The sequence below is a fragment of the Synchiropus splendidus genome, chromosome 3 (assembly GCF_027744825.2).
Source record: "Synchiropus splendidus isolate RoL2022-P1 chromosome 3, RoL_Sspl_1.0, whole genome shotgun sequence".
NCBI classification, from domain to species: Eukaryota; Metazoa; Chordata; class Actinopteri; order Syngnathiformes; family Callionymidae; genus Synchiropus; species Synchiropus splendidus.
In genome coordinates this window covers 26294193-26312864 of record NC_071336.1, presented here as the reverse complement: position 1 = coordinate 26312864, position 18672 = coordinate 26294193, and the positions used below count along the sequence as shown (strand labels likewise).

Below are 18672 nucleotides of genomic sequence, written 5' to 3'. Positions count from 1 at the left end.
CGATTGGAAGTATTTGGAAAATTCTCCTTGGAAAATCCTTGGCTTTGCACGCATGCCACTGAATTGCACTTCCATGACTCATGGCAGCTACTTTCCTGTGTTGATGGAAACGGCATGTTAAAGCTCACCTTGATGCTGAAAGGCTCGGCGGCTGTGAAGTTGTCTTTCGGAAATCAAACGCTCTTGGCTCCTGATATGAACTTAAAAACAGACCCATTTCTAACTCCAGTTCGATCTGGTGGACAGTGCTGACTCAGGTATTTGTTTCCAAAATCTAAAAGCAACTTTCCAGACATGTGAAGTGCAGACCTCCTGAGTAGAAAGGTTCTGCATGAACTGGCTGATGTGATTTAACAGTTGTCTGGGTTTTAATTTAACATGTGCACTGAAAGAAAAGCTGAAATATTGTACATATTTGTAAGAGTTATGAACTCTAAAAAAGTAGCTGTCGCTGTTTTCCATTCCTTCACGTGACATTTCATTTAACTGACTTATTGCGAGGGAAAATATAAATATAAAAAATAATAAATACAAATATAATTGTGTTTTGGCACAATAAAAAAAAATTAAAAACAGGGTTTCCTCTACATGTAAACTATAAAGAAATAAATGTTCAAAACATTAAAATACACTTGACGAGAGTCTATATGCGACGCTAAGGATAAAACTGTGTTGTTATTACTTGTTAATAGATGGCTTACATACTTAATTTTCAATAATGCCTTTGTATTTATTGCCCATCAAAATACATGGCAAATAATAGTGCCTTTATACCATATGTTTTTGTCTTATAATCAGTTTCTGTGGCTTAGCACCAGCCACCTTCCCAAAAAAAGAAGAAGAAAAAGAGAGAAAAATGTACAGTTTTCACTTTTAGTGAAGAAAAGGCAAGTTTTTAATCATGAGAAGTGAATCTCTCTCCAGTCTGCAGCCGTCTTCACCTGGTCCGTCTCTTCGTATGTCAGACTGGAGTGCGCGACTTGAGTTCCGCAGGCAACAGACTTCAGTTTTTCTGTGAAAAACAAGCTAAAAACCTTCATGTTGATGTCCAGCTCCATGATGCCTTGTATTTGTTTTAGAGGTGTAAATACCTTGATCTCATGAGATTTCATCTTTAGGATGAGATCATTTTTCTGATGGCGTGGGGGGCTCTCTCGGTTTCGGAAAATCCTGTTGGATTTGAATATTCTGAATATAAGGCAACACATATGATATAAAGCCGCTATTTTGTCAAGTTATTTTTATGGGCAATAAATACTAACAAAAGCCAACAATGAAAAGTTTGCGTCCGAAGTTGATACCCAAGTCAGCCTTCTGTGTTTCATGTCTAAACATAAGCAATTTAATGGTATGAAATTTTTGCCTAGCCGCGTGACACTTACTTGATAGGTTTGGATTTAAAACTTAAATCCTTGCACTCATCCAATGCATTGCTTGTAAGCTTAGCACGTACTGGGCAAATAATTTCAGCGACACTTTAAGAATCCTTGACATACTATGTTACCACAAGTAAACATGTTTAGCCTTTGTGCACTCTGAAGATGTTGAGACGCTGCCATTGCAAATGACGAGTAAATACAGGTCATCTGGATTCCATGCTTTACTACTTAGGGTTTTAGAGAATGTCATCAGAAGTATGTAAACGTTGTGGATTTGTCTGTGCAGTGTAATTTCCTGCCCAGACATCTCTCGTAGCAGATGATCAGTCCTTGCTTGGACCATACATTTGGCTCACTTTTGACTGGAGAAAAAAAAAGACATGGTTAGTATTTGACTGTTAAATCAGCAGCGCAGGGGACTGCACTTCCTGTTCGCCTTTTCCAGTGGAATTGCTTTTGAAAAAGGTTCTCGTAAGCACCAGCGTGAATCCTTGCTGAGAGCAAATCCTGGGAACCACATTTCTCACCACCGTCTTTTGCCTGTCTCAGCTGGGATACACTTGAGGCGGACTTGAAAGTGTCATCAGGACTCACGCTTGCGTTACCTCTTTGCTGCCGGGGTAACAGTCACAGCACATTGATAGCAGATGGGTTTCTGGCTGTCAACTTTTGAAGCCTGCAAGGAGGACATGAGCTCACACACCCTGTGATTATGGATCAGAAGTGCCTCAAGAAAAAGAGTCTGTGAAAACAGTATCTATTGTCTCTGCTGTTTGAAATCTCTGCCAGCTGGATGCAGACAACAATAGCCTCCATTTACTAAATTACTTTTAAGCGACTTGCCAAAGATATGAGGTTCATGATAGAAAATAGAAATAAAATGTGAAATTGATATTGAATTGGATTACAGTTGGTTTCTGGTTTCAAGGTCATGGTGACATAAACTTTGTTCTCAAGAACTTTTCATCTCTGCACAGTTACAGTGCCTTTCTTCTAAAATAACATTCCTCCATTAAGCACTCATTCTTCATTTCACTTTCTTTGGTTGGTTGAGAATACTGATACTTTTATCCATTCATTGACTCGACTTTCTCTGCCCGTCTGAATATTTGATACAATATTCATTTTTTTCAGCACTTCTCATGTTCATATTCAGATTATTTGCTGGCTCAAATGTCTGTTGAAGAGAGTTAAAAATGTTTTCAGGGTAGGCAAAACATTCTGCCTACTCTACCTTGAAAGGGAGGCAAATGCCATACTTGTAATGCAGACCTTGCCAAAGTGCCACTGCTGAGGGGCCAAATGTGACCCTTATGAGGTCAGGGTAAAACTCGCACCGTAAATCCGGACTGTATGGTACATTGGAATAGAAGCCTCACCGCTAAATTGAAGACAGGAAACAGATCTTATTGCTACATAAGCCGGACCGGTCTGTAAGCTGTGGATGCAGTAGTGCTGTCTGCTCTGTGGAAAGGTCAGTGGATCATGAGTGGTGAGTGAGGATCACTTCTAAACTAGTCTTGAAAACAGGTTCCCGCATCGAGACTGACTCATGAAACAAATCTGGACATTTGCCACATACATAGTCATAGGGTTGAGATCATGAGAAAAAAAGTAATTTAGTAAGAATTTCTTTTGTCTTTTGCTTTCTAGCACTCGGTCTTGTTCGACTATAAATATTACCTTTTTCTTTTTTTTCATATGTACATTTCTGACTGTAAAATGTAGTAAAATAATATACAATCTGATAATATAAAAAACATATTGTTACTTGTTACTTGTTCATATTCCTACTCACAATATTTAATCTTTTCCTTTTTACCTTATTTTTTTCATAAAAAAGGTTTTTAGTTTTCCCATCGAATTAAGGCTCTTTGTGCCTTCTCTGTTTTTGTCCCTCAAAAAAGTCCAGCTAAATAACGTGGCCCTTCAGGAAACTGAATTACACACCCCCTGTTCTAAGCTGTCTGCCAAGCAGAAGAGTTCGTATTGTTTTGAAAGCATTTTTTTTTTACAGAAATATACACAAAAGCCTGTTTGATGTGTATTCAAATGAGCAGTTCTAACAGTTATTATGTTTGAGTTGTTGCTGAGTGTTTTCCCTCAACTGGTTCCCCCTTATAAAACCATTTTACCGCGTCGCTATCATCTTTGCTGTACAAGGAAGTGACTGGGTTTGGAGATCCTCTGCCGAAGACTGGCTGTCGGTGGATTTAAAGCACATAAGATCACATTACCGCACAATCTGCGGTCTGGTTCACGCTTGTCAGCACTTCAGAGCGCTGGAAGAGCTTTTGCTTCTTCGTGTTTACTAATTAATTTCATTCCTCAACAAAGGGGGAGTAGTTGTAAACACACTCATGTGGGCGAGTGCATTTGTCGGTTCCTTACAGTTACGTTTGCTCAGACACAAGTTTACATCATAGCAAAGAGCAACAGAGTGTGTGGGTGTGTGGAGGTGAGTGACCTGGTTGAGCCGGTTTGTTACTGTCGTCTCTGTCAAACAAATACGCCTCCCGACCAACCCGCTCTTTGCAAATGAAAGTGGCCCTGACACACTTTTTCCCATCTTTACTTCCCAATGCAATTCTCATTTTTATTACACATTAAGGGCCTTTTCCTTATTTAGACAGACTCCCCTGTCTTTCTGTCAATAATGGAGCTGAGGCGTTATAAAGCCTTCACAGTGCATCTCTGTTTGTTGGTGAATTAAGTTGCAATCCTTGGATCTTACATCACGTGTAGCCTAAAGGTGACTTATAAGTAGACAGCAGAATTTAAAAGCACGTGCTGTAAGGTGCTGCAACACTGAAGCAATATGTTCAATCGAAAGTATTAGTTACTGCCGAATTTCACAGATGGTTTTCGCTGATGGGTCATTTGTAAACAGCGAAATGTTATGAATGAATTTTAAGCACTGATTCGGTCCTATCTTCCAAATCTTGGAAACAGACAGTGATCCGCATCACTCCCAAAATTGAGTCATTTGACCCATTTCCCATTCAAATCTGTCTATAACGTGAGTTATTATGAAGACAGATGAAACAAAGTAACGTTGGAAACATAGTGTTCTTCAGAAAACTAGTCTTACAAAATTAGAAAATTAGCTCTTTTTTTAGGAAATCTCACGTGGGCAAACATATTTAAACAGGAAAAAAAAAATCAGAATCAAATATATTGACTGAAGTCTGTTGGTCGCGGAACTCAAGTTGCACATTCCTTTTGCACAAACGAAGAGACGGACCAGTGAGGATGGCTGCAGATTGGAGACAGATTTACTTCTCCTGATGAAAAACTAGCATTATTATTGTCACAAATTCAGTAAATGTCAAAACAATCCCCTCTTCTTTAATGTTTCTCTATCGCTTCTTCATTATTTTTCAGTTTCGAAAAACCCTGGCAGAAAACCTGGGTAAACACGCTCTCTGACAAACATTATTCTATTCTTGATTCTTAGTTAGATGCGCTATGCAGTGCAGCTATCGTAACAATCCGAGTGATTTGCTACAGGGAGTGTTTCACAAATAATCATTAAAAAAAAAAAATCCTAAATCCAGACAGTGATGCGGATCACTCCCATAACAAATTCCTGAAATTCAAAATAACTTTGAACAAGTACAGACAGGTAAACCAATGCCGTCAAACACATAAGGTAAGGATACTCCAGTGGGCATGAGTTAGACCTGGTTCAGTTTTACAGAGCATCATCTTTGCAAACAAACTGCAGCGATCACAGCTCTCCAAGAGCCAAATCAATGCCATTCTCCCCGTTAAGTTCCTTCTCACTGGGTGCCGTCAACTCTGGTGGTCCAGTGCAGTGATTGATGACACTTCTTTTTCCATACTTGGCTGAATGAATGTGAGAAAGCTCAGTGGACGCCCTGGTGGAGGCGGAGACACCGTGATGGAAGAGTGAGCCTGCTGTAAGGAAGTGAAATGGGTACATCAGCTCACACTTGGCCACCGAAGATCAGTGTTCTGCCCTTTCAGATTAATGTGTTACCGCATTTGTATGTTCACTGGCAAGTTATAGTTTTAGTAAGGCCCTGCACCCGTTTGAATTCACCTCTAAATACACCACTGACAGCTAACTGCAAGCAAGTTGCAAGTGTGTCAGTCAAACATTTGTTACAGGCAGCACTATATTAGTGTCTGATGGACCGTCCACGCAAAGTTGTGTTGCTTGTTTTGAGTTGCATTTGTGCATATGAAACTGCTGTTTTCAATCTCAACATTTTGAAAGCGTGTTTCACAGTGGATGCATTTGAAAACACTGGTGTGCAACTTATATAAAGTGATGAGGTCATAGTTTTGCCACCCAATTCTCAGTCTTGCACTGCAGAAATCATTCTGTCACAGCAACAACAGCAGACTAAAGAGTAGTGCTCTTCCTGCTGACTTTTTTGTGTACAAATATTTTTCGTAAAATGAAACGTAAAAGACATATGTGGCACCGTAGTTGTACAATGGCAGTGAAAGAGATAAGGTTATAAAATTATTATCTACATGCGGTATCTTAACTTTTGCTTTTAAAAAAATCCTTTATGTAAATACCTTTTTACAAATTACTTATATGCCTTGTTGTACTTTCGCCTGACTGCGATGTATTAATGCCTGTCCTGTGTCCAAAACGCTGCCTAACCTGATATTAAGCGGTCAAACATTTATTGAACTGAAACTTTATTTTTCCTTTCTTCCCTTTGAAGTTCTTTTGTGGTTTGTTGTTGCTTTCGGACACATGACTCTTGACACTTCTCTACCCATTTCAGATCATCACATTTTGAAATTGTGTTCACAAAGTGTGGCTCTAGTTGCGATTCAATAAAAGATGGAGAAAAACATATTTTACAGTTTGATACAGGGTGTGGAAATAAAGGAAAGGAGTCGGTACGTTTAAGTGTCTTTAGACTGGTATGAGGTGAGAGCGGGACAGATGCCACACAGGTCCAATAGACAAAAATAAAGGCTTTGTTGGGGAAAACATTTCATTGTTTGAGTTAATTGCAGTTTTGTCTTGTGATTCTAATAGCATGTTGTCATATAACAAAGATTCCAGGTCAGAGTCAACAGGATAAACTAAGTAACTACTTGTTGCTCCTTGCCTCACATTAGTCTGTCTTAGAGAATGATCTACGGCGCTCTGGTGCTAAGAATAGCTGGGTTGCGTGTTTAGGAATTCCTCTTCTACCCGGCACAACTGTGGCTAATTCTCTGTGTGATCAACCCTGTGCTCATTATATTTTATCCGTCGGCTCAGCCTGAGGTCCTCAGACATCTCTTTAATTCACTTGTAAAAGCCTCTCTCCTCTAGGTTTTCCCTTTTTACGCCACATTTTTCTTCACACCACCTTTCATTTTCTCTTGACTACTGTTCCACCAGTGTTTTTCTTCTCCCATCTACATCTGCAGTCATAAAGTTCACCTTTGCTCATAGAGTCAGGTCGGCGATGTTCTGAGTTGTACAGTAATTACATGCTAATCTCATGCTGCTTTTGTCATAATTATGGGAATTATGTTACAAAGTTCTGCAAGGCTTATATCATCTTCACATGATCTGTCACTGTTTTACTGTTTCTGCTCTCAGATGACCCAGCAGTAATCTTGACCTCTTTAAATGAGGATGATCCAGAGAAGGAAGTTAGGACAGTGGATGTTTCATCTCAGGCTTTGTGTTGGGTCTTCAGCATTCACAACACATTCACAAGACAAACCAGTCTAGTTCTTATCTAAAACCTATTGTCTAACTAATACACTTGTGTCTAAACGAAAGAGACACCAAAAGCTGTGTCTGGAGAAAATGGCAGACTGAGAAAACAGCACTCTGTCTTCAGCAAAATCCCATCGTTTGATAATGAAAACCATCTGAGCACTGGTTATGCACTTCACCGTTCTTCTTTTCCTTTCTTTCCGTGCACCTTGAGCAGTGTTCTTTTATCCAACCCATTATTTGGTACTTTGACTGATATAATACATGGCGAGGTTGTTTGAATCTGAAGAAATACAGGAAGAGTCATCTTGCTCCAGTGGTTTGGGAATTCCCTTTCTTTCGCACACTATGGAATTGAGGGCATGTTTTTCCCATTGGAACAGGAATGGTGTGGTTATTCAAGCTTATATGGAAATACCAGCCAGTGCTGTCATGCTGTGACTACTTGAGGTTTTAAACCAGAAGTGCTTGATAGATGGAGGTTGTGAATATAACTATAAGTGTTAGGGAACTATGTCTGGAGCTGGTGTGTGTAAAGGACATATTGTAAAGAAATGTCTAAACATTGTTCCATTCACCAACCTATTTTAACTTATTGGCTCCTTCCTGTGAAAGGATGGTCAACCCTCGATTATCATAACTCTTATAAGAGTATGTGATGTGCTGGGGCGTGTAAATCCGTCGTTCGATCGTAAATGCTAAATCTGTTCGGTATTACAAACAAAATCTTTATGTGTATGGTGAGAACCGGTCGCACAGACCCGCACTGTGACATGGACCTGAACTGAGCCAAAGAAGAAGTGACCAGACAGAGAATGGGATTTAGATTTAAGGTTTTTTAAAACCTTTTTTCTATCTGGATTCCTCTGGTAAAAAAATACACAAACAAAAATTTACATTTTGAAAATCCTTATTTCTGTGGCCCGCTAGAGATGACTGTTCGACAATGTGCGTTCCCAACTATATGAGGAAAGCGACTGTTTAACATACTAAATCAATATAGAATGGACCTGTTACAAACGTGAATGGGCCGACAATGTTCCATATTCAGCTGGTTTCAAATGAGACATTTCAGGCAACTGTCGCTCAGAACGCTTAAAGTAGAAAAACCTGAATTTCGCCAACAAGAAGAACCAATGAAATGGAAGAGAAGCCAATAGCTCTGCGAGCTGATGGCGCCTCTGAGGGATCTGATGGATCCGTGGACAGCAGCATCCAAATCCATTTTTTGCTGGTTATGTACTTTCACCACTGATAAAGGGCTACAGGGCTTGACTTCCTACTCGCTGACCCACCCACCAGCAGTGTGAACTACTTTTTTAATGCAACTTGGTGTGGTAGGGGGAAGTCTCTCGACCACTTCGGGGCAAGTAGCGTGACAAATGTTGTTGGTTAAGGGTCTTTTCTTTGAATGTAAATGTCACGAAGCTTCCTGTCGCAGAGATGGTAAATTGTACATAAGGAAAGGTTTCCATGAGAGTTTTTTTTAGGCTTCAATTCTGTGAAAATAAACTATATTAATAGTATTTGCAGGTAGTGATTCCTGGAATATATTCAAAGTATCACTGTATTCAGATTTTGCAACATATTTTAAAGGAGATGTTACATTGTGACCTATTGAGGGTTGCCAGAGGGTTGTTTGTTTGCACTGTAACTTTTTATGCTTTTTTGTTTTACATTTAAACCCAACATTAAATAACACACGGTCACATAGGCATGGATTAATATTATCAAAATCTCACAAATAAGTATCCACTCAAATCCGAGAAGAAGCTTAGTCAAGTGGAACGCCTGCTGTGAAGCTTTGATCAGCGCACACATCCGTTCTCTGGACCGACTGCAGCTTCTTGGAGTGAGCAGCCGTTTGATCTGGTGTCAGATTTGCATAACACCATTGCTGAACATTTTGGACAAATTACCGAACTCAAAAGGAAAGGTCCAAAAGGCCGATCTTTTCTTGACAAAACGCTACGTACGTAACAGTGGCTGCTCTCTGTAGTCCAGGCGCTTTAGCCTGAGTTTGTTTAAAGTTCAGTTGGAGCGATTACGGCGCCTTTCATGTTGAATCTCTCAGACTGTCAGTGAGTCCATGTGGAGGTTTTCAGGCCAAATGGGTTGGCTATGAATTTGTGATGGACTAATGCTACTATGCTGTTAACATACTGCAGTCACAATATTGCCATGAAAACACACCAGAAGGAAGTATGGCAAGTTAGTTGGAGAGAACTTCACCTCTTTCTATTTTCTCCTGGAGACAGTATTTCTACTAGAGAGGTGACTGAGACATACATGAGGGCTTGGTTTAAAATTCAGTCTATTGATCTGAATTGATCTGAATGGATTTTCACACTGAGTCATGAACATGTCAAATCGACGATTTATGTGTCTTTTCTACTGTCTGTAGTAGTTTGAATCAGCATGTAAACATGTATATTTTAGGCGGAGGAACATAAATTAACAAATAAAAGTGTTCTTCCACTGTAGTTCTTGGATAATCTCCAATTTCAAGCAAAAATTGGGGTGTGACTGAAATATGCTGAATCAAATCGAAATGAAATTTGACTTGGTAATTGAAATCGAATCAATTTGGGAAATCTAATTTCATACCAAGCTATAATATACACACATATGGCTCAAACCAACTCCTTGTCAGGTGATTTTTTTTGATCCATAGAGTTGAGATTTGTATGAAAATATGTGACTTTCAATGAATGCAATGTAGATCCAGATCTGTAACATGGACGTGTTCTGTGAGGTTTATGTGACGTGTACAGTAAAGTTCATGTACGTTTTACCATTGATACATTGAGGAATGAAACTCTGAGTTTATACTTGCAGTACACAATGGTGAAAGGTCATGTTTAAATAACATACTTTAGTTGAATATATTCAAATTTTACTGCATCAGATTCTCACTTTCTGACTCTGCCACTGCATCCTTCCGTGGCAGCCTATTTTCTCCTCCAGTGTCCTTAGCTCGCCGTGCCATGTAACAAGCAGCTCGGCTGACATTCCTCTGTAAAAATAGATGTTTCCTACAGGATTATGTCAAAACAATCTCTCAGCAGAAAGAGCTAAAAATGTCACATATGTTCACTACTTTTGCAGGCATTTAACGGTTATTTCAAGATGTAAACACAGCATTTATAGAAACACTGTGCGCATTCTAAACACAAGTTCACATCTGGACTTTGTTTCTCTTTACTGCGTGCATGTGACAGTCTTTCGGGTTTGTCATTCTGTCGCCAGGCAGTGGCTTAGTTAGATGTGAAGAGATGGTGTGTCTTGTTTGACTGGACATTTGACCTTAACAGTGTGTGTCCACTTGACCTTAATGAGACTGGTCCATTCCATAAAACACTAAGGAAAGTCATTGTGTTTCATTCAGGTTTTCTAGTGATGTCCTAGTGACTTTCTTCAGTACCTATGTGTACTAGGTACTAAACAATGGGCTGAATCATGTGACCGAGCTCACACAGTAACTCCACTGACTTGACCTATAATGTATTGTTGTACCTTCACGCACACTCACAATAACAACCAGAATAACCTGAGCAACAAGCGCAGAGAACATAAGACCATAAACTGAATGAATGTCAACCTGGAAAGTGCTTCAGGATTGTAGGTACATTTTTTTATTTCTAGATTTCACCGCAGTATGGTTAACAGCAGACTGCAACGGAGTGCTACTGCCTGAACCTCATGTCCCTGTCGTTGTTGTTCCTCATCATATTACCAGCCAGACTCATAACCTTTGCAGTGAGCTACACTTCTGTGGTCTAAATCTACAATAACCTCTGTCAATAAAGAACGATGAGTGACTTAAATGCAAATTAAAACGAGGACCTGCGGTCTGTGCTTCTCTTATCAATTGTTATGCTGGTTATAAAAACTGTCAGAGACAATCATTAAACAGAGATCACGTCTGCAGACGAGGAACCTGATGTGGGTTTTATCTTTTGTGTCGAAGCGTTGCCGTCCTGTAGGTCCGCACGATTATGGCAGAAATTGTAATCGCCATTATTTTTGATCAACAATAATTATATAATAATGTATAATAATGTATAATAATTGTGATTGTTATTCATGAGTTTATATATGCAGATGTTACAGATATGTGTGTGTGTGTGTGTGTGTGTGTAATATAATACTAAGAAATAGTTTGATGTCAAGTAAGTGTTAAAGAGGAGAATGAAACATTCATTCATTCTCTTGTTTGCCAAGATTGTTTGCATCCGGCGCATGCTGACCTCAATGGGGGGGGCGGGTCACATGTCAATGATTGACAGGTTTCAGTCAGATGCCACAGTTTTGTCCTGGTTAAAGTGGAACCTCAGCGCGCTTTGCGGTCATCCAGATTGTCTGCGGAGAGTGTGTCCAGGATTTACAGGATTGTTTGTGGTGACCTACTCATGTACATGACCTAGTGTTTTGCATGTATAATCAATCTTATTTATTCACTGTCATATGAAAATGATAGGCCTAAACAATGCCACTGAAACAATGCAGAAATATGCAGTATGAAATGAGCCTTAAATCCTGTAGGGACACCATTAGAATGCATTTTTGTTCTTCTCACCAAAAGATGAACATCATGAGAAATAGATGAATCAAGTTTCAAGAATGAGGGACGAGTGGCAACTACCGGCGTTTCGCTCCTTTGCAGGATTGTTTTGCCCTGAAAGTTTGCCTCAAACGGGAATTGAAACCGATAGAACTGAAACAAATGGCAAGTGATGATGCCAATCTATCAAAACAACGCACAGAAGCTATCAAAAAACTTTATTGAGGAGGGGTCATTACTCGCTGGTAAAAGACAGAGTAGGTCCCACTGTTTACTTTGTTCTATTGACCCTTCTTACGAGAGTTTTACACTACATTTACATTATTTTTCAGTGTTGTTGTCAGTCTGTCTCTGATCTGTTCAGACACTTCGTCCTCTCACATTATTCTCAGTCGTTGCTTCCATAACAACGTGGTTTGAATAGAAATAAGTCCTTGGTTTACATGAACTTGCTCTTCTTCCTCAAAAAAGGTTGACACATTCCTCATTATTATATATATATATTTGGCCCAAGTCAGAATCACTATGTATTTTCTTGAAGTGCAACAAAATTCTATAGATTTTTTTTTTGTATACATGGAATGAAAACCCAGTATTTCTTCTTCATATTTATTCATTGGTTGATGTTGGTGGCCCTTTAAATAATTCAAATGTCGGGTGCATTCTCGTATTTATGTGTTGCAAATTAAATATATTTATAAGTAACCTCCTTCTGTCTGTTTGTTTGTCAGGCATAGTTTGATTTAAGAGGCTTTTCACCTGCAAAATGTGAGATAATATTCTTTTTTTTGGTTCACGCAGCTGTTTCTGGTTAATATCAGGGTGGAAATATTTGGTGCTGGAACAGGCTGTGCCCAGTCATGCCAGATTCGAAGCACACGCACGCACACACTCACACTCACACTCTGAGATCACGTGCGCTTTTGTGCCTGCAGCCAGGTGGCTTAAATCTTGCCTGTAATGAGAGATGTAGTGCCTGCAGGCGTGGCAGTTTAGGCAACCCTTGACTGGGCATTGGTGATAATTTTGTCCTGTGCAGATGTGACCAGTGTGGTACACCGTCTTGACTTGTGAGAGGCGACCACACCCTCGTGCCTGCTGCCCTTAGACTCCGGGGATATTCAAGTCTGCTGAGCATATGTTGGGATTTACACTTGTCTTGAAATTGGCTACACAAATCGTCGGAGACCCACGTAGAAATGAAAGGATGTCAAGTCTTCACAACACTGATGCAGATAAGTGCTTAAACACACAGTGACCTGTCAGTGACCCACATCCACAGTGTGTGTTTCACTGATCCCTCTTGACTTTTTAGATAACCATTTGCTCTTGGTATTTTAATCTTCCAAATATTGCCTGTCCAAAAGTCATGTATATTAATCAAATGAATCTGTTATTTTGGAATTTTACTGGCAGCGGTCTGCACTTTCATTATTATGTCATCACTGGGTCAGTGATCCAGAATAAATAGCCGAATTAAGCAATAGCTCACTGACTTGAATTTCATGGATTCAGTCCTGGCCCATGAAACGCTTATAGTTGTCATGAACAGGAAGAGCAGACTGCGGTTTTAATTAAAAAAAAAAAAAAAAAAAAAACATGCCATGAAACTGAGTGCATGATGTCATCCATTCAATATGAATTCTAATATTAAAAGAGTTTCTTGCTCATTTAGTTTTAAAACAGCAACGGGTTGAATGGGCGAAAAAACAATATCTGAAGTACTGATACGTAAGCTTGTGAGGTTTGTAAACATTCAGAAATATACATTTTTTTTGCCTTTTTTCATTTCCGTCTCATATAAAATAAATATGATATTTTAATTTCATCCTATTAAATCACAAAGGCTTCCCTGACACTTTCTATTTTTGGTCTGTCCCGGAGCAGATGGCATGAATGGTGAACCTCCTTTCGTCCCTCAGGGATCTCCGACTAAAATGTCCATATTAGAAACACGACACTCACCTTCTGTTTCTCCTGTGTTCTTCTCCTAGGCAATTAGAAATGACAGATAGACTCTTTGTGAACTCCCCCAGGGACGCTTGGCTTTTGAGTTCCCTCCTCACATGGTTATATGAAGCTAACTTTGAGCAAACAGATCTTTCAGTAGGTTTATTTAAGGACTGTTAAATGGATTATTTTCCTCTTGGCAATTTATCTTGAGCGTGAAAGCTTTTACTTTGGCTACACAACCCTGTATTTATACATGAGCGTTTTTCAATTGACCAAACTGAACCTGCAGTTCTGACCCCGGGTGTGTAGCCGTACACCAGTCCAAGTCAAACAAGTTACTCCTGCAGTTACCTCACTGTGTGAAGTCAACTATGGAAGCCAACCTAAGTGAAAATTGTGATGTCATCGGCAACATTAGAGTCTGCAGCACTCAGGAAGTGGCACCTCACTGGGTTGTCTGTGTATGTCTGCCTGGATATGTGTGTGCTGAGATACCGAAGAGTCAAGCTGACCGACAGAACAAATGAGCATCACTGAAGTGATGTGGGGAGTTTGTTTCTCCCAGTCTTGAGCCCTGTCTTCTGACAGAGACTTGGTTTTATTATGAAAGTTGTACACGACGAAATGACTTCCATCTTCCAAGGTTGGCAACAGCAAGAAGAGCTGGAGGGGTGTGATGCCGCCTTAACTGTTAAAAAATAAACAACAGACACAGCCTAATGATCCCTGAAGGAATTTTTGGATTAAGGTGTTTATTTATCCAAATGACTTCTTGGAATAAAGCAAATGATGTTTTGCTCAAACTGGTGTTCCATGCTTAAAATAGCCCGTGAAATCATTGTGTCTGCTTTCACTTGTGCTGCGACGTGTTTTAAATACAGTGTTCTGTCGGACGTATTACATTTCCACTTGTAGAGATGGTGACTGAAAGTATGTTCAGTCCAAAGTTTAATGTAACATTCACAAGTGAACTGTACAATGAGGGTTAGTTTTATCATGTTGACGCTGTCAAGTATTCGTTCCTGCTCTATATCGTTCCTGTAATTTTAGCAAGTGTGTACATTGATACATGGGAGCACCATGTTATCTGAGTAAGGGGAACGATACTGTTTCACTATTGAAACCTAAGATCAGAAGTTATCGAGGGGCGAGGTTCTATGTAAATTAAAGACATGCCAAGTATTGCCACTCTTTCACTTTCCATTCTTTGGTGAGTATTAATGGATAGTCATAGACATTAGACAGTTACTGCATGTAGAACAAAGACTTAGTTCAATGGCTTTGAATCCAAAAGGACCAAGACATGAAAAGTAATTTTCATGAAACCTGGAGAGAGTATCATAAAATAAAGAAGAAAAAAAAAGACTGAAATGAAAGAGGTTTTATTCAGGTCCAATCCTCGCGACTGAGATTTCAGTTTCACTCTCTTCTTTGTCTCCGGGGCGGAGTACATGCCTTTTATATCCCACAAACAATGTTGTTAGGTTTTATGGATGCATTTGGATGCTGTCCTTTGCCCCGTAGCTAATCACAGTGACCGATATTTAAAAGCGTTTATGGAAAGTTCAGTTCTATTTCTGCCCCTCCGTCATCCGTGGGGGTGTTCCTCTGTAATAAATGTGTGCTGTTGAGTGTAGAGAGGGCTCGTGTTTCAGTGTCTGCAGGTTGTGGTTGTTCAGTGAAGGCAACTCATTAATAATGCACAGACACTGGCTGGAGGTGACTTTGTCTCTGAGGAATATGACTTCCCCTTCTGCCTCTTATTATCTGGCCATGTATCCCTTGTCTAAGTACATGTATACTGTAGACTCACAGGGAGAATCCGGAGATGCAAAAGCCCTTTTTGTCCCGAGGCTTCTTAGTTACACCCATGAATCATCCATTTGTCTTCTGCTGCTGTCAGGCCAAATGGGAGCTTTAGTAAACAAGCAATGCTTAGCGCTTGATGAATTGTCGCGTTCCCCTCCTCTGGGAGCTGTTGCCAAAAAACTACAGGCTTTGTATGACGTGAGTCCACAATGTTTATGGGCTGTTTGCGATCCTGAAGGCTGACTGAGGTCAAGCAACCTTTGAAGTGATCCCACACAATCTCACACCAAATTCCTTTGTCAGAATGAGCTGTCTGTTGTCATCTCAGTGTCATAACAATATACAGTGGATATTTTTTCTGATGGGACTGTGTTTCAGCTCCTTATCTAATGCTCCAGTTTTGTCTTCATGTGTAGAAGCCTGTTAGTGTCTCAGTGATAGCAGGCAGAGGCTGTTGACTGGAAAAAATGGCTGGCATTCCATATATCACAGCTTTATTGGACTGCCGAGCACAAACTCCAGCAGTGGGTGGTGAGAGTTTGAACTTCTGGCAATTGACACAGGGGTCTTAACTCCTACAAGGTCACGGGTCAAAGGCTAATCCTGGGTGTAAGCAGGGCAGGCTTCTGAAACTTCAGTCATTTCAAGCATGTTCACATTCTCTTGCGTTTCCTTTACAAATAGAAGTACTGACGTGAACGTGTGCACCTCCGAAGTCTTCTCGATTTGATTTTTAATCTCATGTTAACAACTAAAAAACGTTGTTAAGAATGTTTATGGATGTGAACTGCTTAATACTCACGTCTGACAACACTGCACCACAGAAGTTACGGCTTAAATAGAAGTGCGACATCGGCAAAGTCAAGAAATTATTAACCTAACAAAACAAAAACCAAACAAATCAGTTTGTCACGCAAAGTGAAACTGAAGGTATTTGGGCATATGTATTGGCTGGGATCGGAACCGAGACCAAGCCAATGCAATACCTGCGATAACCATCCCTAGTTGTCACGATACTAAAATGGCAAACTTGATATCGATACCCAGGAAGACGTTAAATACCATTTTCAGTGGATAAAAAAGGATAAAGGAATGAAAAAAACAACATATTGTCAAAAAAGCAGAAAATACATTTCATACTGATAAAGGATGAATGATATAAAATAGTTAAATTGACAAAGAAAAACAGAATGCTCAAAAACCAGGCAATCATGTTTTCACTCGCATGTGGAATGTGGAATAATTCACCCAAATCTTCAGGAGTTTCGGAATCATTCGCGTGATCATTACTTTTTTTGTTTTTCAAACCCTAGTAGGCACAGTTTGCTGTAACGTCTTATGTTTAGTTTCGGCTGAACTTCGCTGTAGTTCAGGCTGCATCTTTAATATACAGGAAGAAAGGATGTTTGGATCATGCTTGTGGGCTAAAGACCAACATAACAAAACAACCAGAATGCATTGAGCAGCAAGTTAAATGCAGCAAGTGAGCGTGAACTGGAGTAGTGTGTTAGTCTCAGCTAATAACAAAACAAGCAACATTCATTGAGCAGCAATGAGCATTATTATTATTATTATTATTATTATTGTTATGTTTTGTTCATTAGTGCACGTTGTTCCACTTTCCTAGTTGGTGGGATCCTCACTGACCTTATAATAAAGTTGATTCTGATTCTAATAAAACACTGAGCAGCAAGGTAAATATGGACAAGAGCGGTACGCTAGTCTCAGCTAATCTCAAAATAACTAACATGCGGGAAACCGGCCAGACAAACCTCAGCGATCAGTTTAATCCAGCAAGGTGAATATTGAACGTGAGCTTTACTAACATGTCGGATAAATGACATGAAGGTCTGGTTGCTGGCGTTGCTGTATGCCGGACTGCGTGCGTCGATTCGATATGAAATGACGTCTGGTAGGTGTCAGTACTTTTCGGAGTATTTTCAACATCCGTTCTGCATATAGTTTTTTTTAACCTCAGTTGCCACTCCTGAGCCTTTTCCAAATCCATTTCCTTTCGTGTGTAATTTTAGCAACCACACATTTGAGTGTCGCAATCTGGCAGGAGCTGAAAGTTGCATCAATATCTCATTCCCACAACGCTGCTGGGACCGCTCTCTCAAGGAAGTTGAAAGCTGCGGATCAAATGAGAGACATCCTGTGACGCAACCGTGGAAGGTAATTATAGTGAACACCCGACCGTACGCCTAAAGCATCAGAGTGCTGACACAGTGGTCGGGAGCCAGTCCCTGTGAAGAGTACATTTCAAACCGTGGTGCAAAGACGTCCGTGTACCAGGCAGGGATAAAGTGAATTCCTCAATGAGGGGAGCATTGTGGTGTGGTGGGGCTCTCTTTTCCGCTGTGATCAGGTCCTGCACACTTTCACCGTGTTGGGTTTCCTCTTCACTGTGGTGAGCGAGTCTTCCCTCTGATGTTTGCTCTGTGTTTATAGGATTAGATCCAAATGTTTGGCATTCCTGCACAAGTTGAAAACCCACTTCCCCTTTTAAAAAGCTTTGACCCCGACGTGATTTGAACACGCAACCTTCTGATCTGGAGTCAGACGCGCTACCGTTGCGCCACGAGGTCCCAGTGCAGGAGGGGACATCCGAGAAGACAGTGTAGCCTGAATTCCTGCTCCCGTGGGAACGGACACACTTGAAGCTGCTCACGCAGCAATCATAAAACACACACAGACACATGCTCCTGCTGCCTCACACACACTTTGTGTCACAGTGCTGCCAGCCTCCTGCAGGGCAGCTGCAGTTGTGTGGTCTGCGGCAGGAACAGGACACCCAGTCTGGCACAAAGAGACTGATAATAGGCTGAAGAGAGCGATTGTCTGAGCTCATGTCGCCTGAGTAAGAGTGACAACAAACCACCGGTCTGTTGTGAAGGAGGAAAAAGTGATTCGATGAGACCAAGGTGGCGCTGTGGCAGCCACAAATGAATACAGCACACTCACCCACAAAGGAGGTCACTGGAGTAGGAAGTCCATGCCGTGCAATCTGACCACAACATATCTGCTCATATCTGCCAAATACAAGTCTCTTAAGCTGCAGATCTGCTCAGTGTCAACACTGCTGGGATTACCAGGGCTGTCAACCCACCAGATACTCTGCCCGCGCTTTGGATGTGACTAGATGGTCTCATGGTTATTGAAGCCACTTTGACTTCAACACTACATGATACATGTTCCTTTTTGAAAAATACACAGCGCAAGAAAGTTTTTTTCTTCTATAATGTCAAATATATGTTTGA

General features: G+C 40.4%; 1 protein-coding gene and 1 non-coding gene across 6 annotated transcripts in view; one reads left to right on the top strand and one right to left on the bottom strand.

Moving 5' to 3' along the window:
• The window catches only part of LOC128755422 (partitioning defective 3 homolog), a 336729-nt gene that overhangs the window by 10333 nt on the left and 307724 nt on the right, over window positions 1-18672 (top strand). The gene's annotated exons all lie outside the window — the stretch shown is intronic.
• Window positions 17929-18000, bottom strand: trnaw-cca (transfer RNA tryptophan (anticodon CCA)). The gene has a single exon. It is a non-coding gene; the product is annotated as a tRNA-Trp (tRNA).